Source organism: Aegilops tauschii, chromosome 1 (genome assembly GCF_002575655.3).
Source record: "Aegilops tauschii subsp. strangulata cultivar AL8/78 chromosome 1, Aet v6.0, whole genome shotgun sequence".
Lineage (NCBI taxonomy): Eukaryota > Viridiplantae > Streptophyta > Magnoliopsida > Poales > Poaceae > Aegilops > Aegilops tauschii.
In genome coordinates, this window is record NC_053035.3 from 206,859,668 (window position 1) to 206,868,118 (window position 8,451).

Sequence of the window (8,451 nt, forward strand, 5' to 3'; positions counted from 1 at the left end):
CCGTGGGCCCCAAAAGCCTGCGGCCTTGGTCGACGCGTGGCGGTTGATTGGACGTGGGCGTCTCCGCTTCCCCACGCTGCCTCGGCAACTGATCGACTCGACAAGTCCCTGCAACATGCAAGGAAAACCATCATTACCTGTGATCGTGGGAGGCGCCGGTTGGCCTTCTTCCGCTATAAATGGGGAGGGGGCAGAGCCCCCGTCGCCCATCTCTTAGCGGCTCACTCGCTTCCTCCTCCTTGCTCCTCTGCTAGCAGCAAACCGGAAAGTAAGATTTTCTCACCCTCTAGCTCATATGGAGACAAACTTTCTTTTGAAGAAACAGCAACACGAAGCTCGCCGCACAACCCGGCATAGCGGCCATGTGGTAACTTCTTCCGGTTTACCGAACACACCAGTTCGTAAGCGTCGCCCAGAGGTCTCTTATACTTCTGACCCACGTTATCCTAAGGTGGGTTATTTCCAGCAACCTCTTACTCCGTCTGATTCAAATTATCGGGGAACTTCCCATTCCTCTTCTGGCGAATCAACAGAGACGCAACTTCCAACCCTTAAAACGGTTCCTGGGTAAGCATGTTTAAACTAACCCTTAATATTTTTGCTTTACTCACTGTACCAACCTTTGTGTTTGTTCCTTTCAGTGCCAAACCCAGACCCAACAAAAAGGCCAAGTTGAATAAACTAGCTGATGATAACCCGACCACTGAACCGGAGAAGATCCCAGAACAGTTTGAGCCAAATGCTGATGCTATTCTTGATGATCCGCCACCGCAACATCATGAAACCTTTGCTGAACAGATGGAAGATGATCCCACAGGCCATGCTGCTGACCCGCCAACCCCGGCTAAAGCTGCAGACAAACCGCCAAGCCCAGTCAAAGTGGCTAATGACAAAGCAGATGATGTAATTATTACTGGCTTTGGCTACACAACTCCTGGCAACCCCATTGCTTTATCAAAACATAGTGCCAAGGAAGAATTTGCTGCTGTGGATACGGGCAAGTGGAAAACAGATTTGGAAAACTATGCCCACCTCAGCGCCCAAGATATCCACTCTGGGTTTTTAAACCGCCTGTACACAAGCCACGACTATGAAGCCGGTTTAGTGAACCTGATGAAAGAGCGATATGAGGTAAATACTGTTAACTCTGCATAACTGTTCCTCCCTTGTGTCCAATTTCTAATATCAACTGCCGGTTTATGATACCAATGTAAACCAGGACTTTGTAATACTTCAACTTTGCCTACATAGCCCCCAAGGGCCGGTTTATCTTTCAAGATGAACCAGGACTTTTAGAGTATTAATCTTTCAACGTTAGCCTGTGTAGCCCCCAAGGGCCGGTTTATCTCTTCAAGATGAACCGGGACTTTAACATTGAGCAAATATGCATTAGCCCCCAAGTGCCAAGAATAATACTTGAATTGATCTTGGGACTTGCAAGAAAATGTTGATAAGAAGCAATAGGCATTAGCCCCCAAGTGCCAAGTGTATAACTTGTTATGTGCTTGGTACTTCAAATACGTACTATTAACTCATAACATGTATTTCTTTTACAGGTTGAGCTGAGCAAAAAGGAATCCCAAACTGCTGACCTTCAGGAAAATATCAAGTCCCAACAAGCAGAAACCTCCAAAGCCAGAGTGGAGCTGACCAGTGCCTTAGCAGCCATGGAGAAACTAAAGGACAGCTTCAAAAAGGAACGGGCAGACTGGGACATAGAGAAAACCACACTGCAAAAGAGGGCTGAGGATGCAGAAGCAGCCCTTAATCCGGTGGTAGAAGAGCTGACTGGTTTGAAGCGGCAAATAAATGCCATGACCACTGCTGTGTTTGATAAGCATCCTTATTATAAGCTTTTAACATGTATTATCCCATAAACTGCCGGTTTAACGATGTTCATAATGATGCAGGATCTCACATTACCCATCTGGGCTCTGATATGCAGAAGAAATTAAAGGCTGCCTATACTCTTATAGAGCAATTATATACCGGCGCACAACGGATCATCTGTACTACCTCGCACAACAAACCGCCCCCAACCTTGATCAAGGAAACATTAGAGAGGCTGTCGATGCTGCCTGCCCGGTTTGAAGAGTTAAAAAGATCAGCTGCAAGGGCAAGTGCCCTGACCGCGCTAACCCGGGCTAAGGCATGGATCCCAGATCTTGACCCGGCTGACGTGGGCAACGGCTATCCGAGCATAAAGGAGGACGGTTCAGACTTCGGTAATGACGACCTCCCGGCTATAACAAGGAAAATGCGTCCACTGGCTAGCAAATTGGCTGAAGAAACGGATCACTCACACTATCAGTCCATTTATGACGCCAACAACAAACGGGTTAATGCGCCAACTTATGATGTGCAAAATCTTATCTCGCCAATCCGTAAGCACACCTATGCCCCTGACGTTGAACCCTCCACACTTATAAGTGATGAAGCTGTTTTCCAAGCCCTAACGGGGATCGATTGGGAAACTATTGACTTCCAGCCACTGGGTGGAGAGGAGGAGGATGAACCGGCTCAGGATGATCCACAACCTTCAAGCCAGCCTGGTGAAGATTCATGATCCGGAGGCCGGTTTAGTTTCTTCATACTGCAACACTTGTGATAAACAATTATCCCTTTGGGCATCAAAGCGCCTTGTAATAGGCTAGTTTAAATGCTTGGTCTGCTATTCCATCGTGCATATTCACTTTGCATGACACTGTTAATCCGCCATGATTAAGATATGCTATGTCTGCTTATGATCCTGAATAGCTTATTCGACCTGTTCCTGCATACAACAGGTTTAAAGTGTCCTGGCGGTTTATCGCCGGACGGGTCATAATGCCCAACATATAACCAGGGTTTATAACCAAGGCTGTGCTTAAGAATAACCAAATATAAAATATATCATACCTGTGATATTGAACCACGTTGTTGGTTTACCAATTTATTGTGGTAAGGGTGATAACCCAAATCCTGAGTACTGATAACTCCTCTGATGTTTCGCCGGTGTACAGCAAAGCCGGATCGGGTTTAATAAACACCGGATTATCCTTATATCATACTGGCGACTTGTAGTCGAAAGCCAGACCGGGTCAATAAACACTGGATTGTAGCTGATTGTATGCTGACGATTTATAATCGAAAGCCAAGCCGGGTTAATGGACACCAGCAATCTTCAGTTCGTACGGCCGACTTATAGTCAACAGCCAGACACGGTCAATAAACACCGGATTAGTATAAACCTCATCAAAATAAACCTCAAAAATAAAGATTCAAAAGAAAACATGCAAGAGGTATGGCTTTTCATGGGCTACTAGGCCCAAAAAGAGGCTTTTCATGGGCTGCCAGGCCACTGAGTTAAACCATTTTACAAAGCCTTATAAGATGGACCTCACATTAACCAATCGTCATTTAACTAAGACAAGTTCATGGTCTGTATAAGATTGACTTGTCAAACGTTCGACGGGTCTTACCAGGATTACCTGGGCGAAGTGACTTACTTAAAAAAGGCAGGATAACCCGGGGTTTTAGGTGAATACACCTGGCTTCCAAGCCTGGCTTTTATAGCCTATTACAAGGTTATAGACTCTGTGTTCTTCTAGAACAAAAGAGCCCCCAAGCAATATTTTGAGCTATGCTCAATGGGCGCCTATGTTTGAGTTGTGCTTTGCAACAGACTCTCTTTGCCTCCTTTTGACTTTGGGTAGCAAGCCCCCAAATTTTTTATGTGTCCTATAGGCCGAATCAATGGGTACTCAGAACTCCGCTTTATAAACAGACAACCCCCATATAACCAAAAACTTTTAAGGAAGAACAGCAGAGGCCCCACTTTAGCAGGGATGCCGGTTTATTATATTGATCATCATAATGTATACATTGTTAAGAATATGTACATAAGAGGAGCCTATGGCTCAGGTGTAGTAAGGCCGAAGATGAGCGATGTTCCACGGCCGGTGGGTCTCCTCCTCCGATTTGCGTGAGTCTTTGTGCTCTCAAACATCGATAAGGTAGTATGACCCATTGTGCAGATTCTTGCTTACCACAAAAGGCCCTTCCCAAGGCGGGGATAACTTGTGTATATCAGTCTGATCCTGGATGAGCTGGAGCACTAGATCGCCTTCTTGAAAAAGTTCTGGTTTTAACCCGGCGGCTGTGATAACGACGCAGATCTTGCTGGTAAATCGCCGAACAAGCCGCTGCAATATCACGCTCCTCATCTAACAGGTCAAGTGCTTCCTGACGTGCCTTCTCATTGTCAGCTTCAACATAAGCCGCCACACGGGGCGAGTCATGACGGATGTCGCTAGGGAGAACCGCCTCCGCTCCGTAAACCATGAAAAAAGGTGTGTAACCTGTAGATCTGTTGGGTGTGGTATTGATGCTCCATAACATAGAAGGTAACTCCTCCACCCAACAACCCGGCGTCCTCTGTATCGGAACCATAAGCCGGTGCTTGATGCCTCTCAGGATCTCTTGATTGGCTCTCTCCGCTTGACCGTTAGATTAAGGGTGAGCCACTGATGATACGTCAAGCCAGATGTGCTCACGTTGACAAAATTCTTTCATAGCACCCTTGGACAGATTAGTGCCACTATCAGTTATGATGCTGTGTGGAAAACCAAACCGGAAACCCACCTTCTTGACGAATTGAATAGTCGTGGCTGCATCACACTTGCTGACTGGCTCTGCCTCCACCCACTTAGTCAATTTATCAACCGCCACCAAAAGGTGGGTCTTCTTATCCTTGGACCTCTTAAAGGGCCCAACCATATCCAGCCCCCAGACTGCGAACGGCCAAGTAATTGGAATCATCCTCAATTCTTGAGTCGGTACATGAGCACGTCGTGAGAATTTTTGACAGCCATCACAATTTTTGACCAAGTCTTCAGCATCAGCATGAGCCGTCAGCCAATAGAAGCCATGATGAAAAGCCTTGGCTAGCAGTGACTTTGAACCGACGTGGTGACCACAATCTCCTTCGTGGATCTCACGCAAAATCTCACAGCCTTCTTCAGGAGATACGCAACGCTGAAACGCCCCTGTTACACTGCAATGATGCAATTCTTCGTTGACAATGGTCATTGACTTGGATCGCCGGATTATCTGCCTGGCCAAAGTTTCATCCTCTGGTAACTCGCCCCGGTTCATATATGCCAAATATGGGACTGTCCAATCTGGGATAACATGAAGAGCCGCCACCAACTGAGCCTCCGGGTCAGGAATAGCCAAAACCTCCTCTGTAGGTAGCTTGACCGACGGGTTATGCAAGACATCCAGAAAAACATTGGGCGGCACCGGTTTACGTTGGGAACCCAAACGGCTTAAAGCGTCTGCCGCTTCGTTCTTTCGCCGATCCACATGATCAACCTGATAACCCTTGAAGTGACCAGCCACAATATCCACCTCTCGTCGATACGCCGCCATGAGCGGATCCTTGGAATCCCAAGTACCAAACACTTGTTGAGCTACCAGGTCCGAGTCACCAAAGCACTTAACCCGGCTTAAATTCATCTCCTTAGCCATTCGAAGACCATGGACTATGGCCTCATATTAAGTTGCATTGTTAGTGCAAGGGAACATTAAACGGAGAACATAACAAAACTTATCACCTCATGGGGAAGTTAACACGACTCCAGCCCCCGAGCCCTCCAATTGCCTGGACCCATCAAAATGAATAGTCCAATAAGTCTTATCCGGCTTTTCTTCCGGTGCCTGCAACTCTGTCCAATCATTGATGAAATCCACAAGCGCTTGGGATTTGATTGCCGTACGAGGCATATACTTTAACCCGTGAGGTCCAAGCTCAATGGCCCATTTAGCAACCCAGCCAGTTGCTTCCCTGCTTTGGATTATATCTCCCAAAGGGGCAGAACTGACCACAGTGATGAGATGACCCTCAAAATACTGCTTAAGCTTCCGGCTTGCCATGAAAACTCCATACACCAGCTTCTGCCAATGTGGGTACCTCTGCTTGGACTCAATAAGCACCTCACTGATATAATAAACCGGCTATTGATCCGGATACTCCTTGCCAGCCTCCTTGCGCTCTACCACAATGGCCACACTGACAGCCCGGGCATTGGCAGCCACATACAATAACAACGGCTCTTTATCGACCGGAGCAGCAAGGACAGGTGGCTCAGCTAACTGCTTCTTCAAGTCCTCAAACGCCGCATTAGCTGCATCACTCCAGACAAAATTGTCTGTCTTTTTCATCATCTGATATAGAGGGATAGCTTTCTCTCCCAACCGGCTGATAAACTGGCTCAACGCTGCAATACGACCCGCCAGACGCTGAACATCGTTTATACACGCCGGTTTAGCCAGCGACGTAATAGCTTTGATCTTTTCCGGATTAGCTTCAATGCCCCTGTTAGACACCAGAAAACCCAAGAGCTTGCCTGCCGGTACACCAAAAACACACTTGGCTGGATTAAGCATCATCTTATAGACCCGGAGATTATCAAAAGTTTCCTTCAAATCATCTATTAACGTCTCCTCTTTCCTGGACTTCACCACAATATCATCCACATAAGCATGAACATTGCGCCCAATCTGATTATGAAGACAATTCTGCACACAGCGCTGATAAGTCGCCTGGGCACTCTTGAGCCCAAAAGGCATAGATACATAGCAGAAGGCTCCAAAGGGAGTTATAAAAGTTGTCTTCCCCTGGTCCTTAACTGCCATTTTGATCTGATGATAACCCGAGTATGCATCCAGAAAACTCAAGCGCTCACAACCCACCGTAGCATCAATGATTTGATCAATACGAGGGAGAGCAAAGGGATCAGCTGGACAAGCCTTGTTCAAATCTGTGTAGTCCACACACATACGCCAAGTGCCATTCTTCTTAAGTACTAGCACCGCGTTAGCAAACCACTCAGGGTGAAAAACCTCCACAATAAACCCTGCTGCCAAAAGTTGGGCTACCTCTTCACCAATGGCCTTGTGCCATTCTTCGTTGAAGCGGCGGAGAAACTGCTTGACCGGTTTAAACTTGGGATCGATATTAAGAGTGTGCTCAGCAAGTTCCCTCGGTACACCTGGCATGTCAGAAGGTTTCCATGCGAAGATGTCCCGGTTCTCACGGATGAACTCAATGAGCGTGCTTTCCTATTTTGGATCCAGATTAGCGCTGATGCTAAACTGCTTGGATGAATCGCCAGGAACAAAATCAACCAGCTTAGTCTCATCAGCCGATTTAAACTTCAAGGCCGGATCATGCTCGGTAGTTTTTTTTTCAAACAAGTCATATCAGCCGGATCAACATTGCACAAACCGACTCAGCATAAGCCGCATCACCTTCTTCACATTCCAAAGCTATCTTACGGCTCCCATGTACCGTGATAGTCCCCTTATGACCCGGCATCTTGAGCTGCAGATAAACATAATAGGCCTTGCCATGAACTTAGCATACGCCGACCGTCCAAACAGGGCATGATAAGGGCTCTTGATTTTCACCACTTCAAAAGTCAATGTCTCTGATCTTGAATCATGATCAACTACAAAAACAACTTCTAGTGCTATCTTGCCAACTGGATACGCAGATTTACCAGGTACCACACCATGGAAAACAGTGTTCGACGGTTTAAGATTTTTATCCGTCAACCCCATGCGACGGAAGGTTTCATAATAAAGGATATTGATACTGCTCCCTCCATCCATGAGCACCTTGGCGAACTTATACCCTCCAACCTGAGGTGCCACCACCAATGCCAGATGACCCAGATTATCAACCCGGGGCGGATGATCCTCTCGACTCCATACGATGGGTTGTTCAGACCAGCGCAAGTAACGGGGCACTGCCGGTTCAACAGAGTTTACTGCCCTTTTATGAACCTTCTGATCGCGCTTGCACAGGCTAGTGGTGAAGACATGATACTGCCCACTATTCAACTGCTTTGGGTTGCTCTGACAACCCGACTGTTGCTGCTGTTGACTCCCCTGATGATTATAACCACCTTGGTTGCCCTGACTGTCTTGATTGCCATGACCGCCTTGATTGCCTTGAAATTCTGAGCCAGAACTGCCTCCACCATAACCCGGCCCATGAGAACCGATCTTGAACTGCCGCCCGGTCCATGACCATCTTGGAAGAAGATTTGAGTTTTTGAACTCCCTCATAATAAAGCAATCCTTCCAGAGGTGCGTAGCTGGCCTTTCTCGCGTCCCGTGTCTTGGGCAAAGCTGATTTAACAGGTCCTCAAGATTGATACCTGATCCTCCACTCCGCGGGGGCGGTTTACCCTTACGACGCTGGCCATTATTCTGCGTGTTGGTGTTAGCCACAAAATCCAAACTATTATCCACCTTGCGCTTACCGTTGTTTCCATGGCCCGCCAGGTTATGCTGTTGCCCTTTGGTGTTGCCGCTCTTCTTTCCCCTTCCCGGCTTTTCATCGTCAGACTCGGGGTCCTTCGTACTATCAGAGTCGGCATACTTAACCAGAGCTGCCATAAG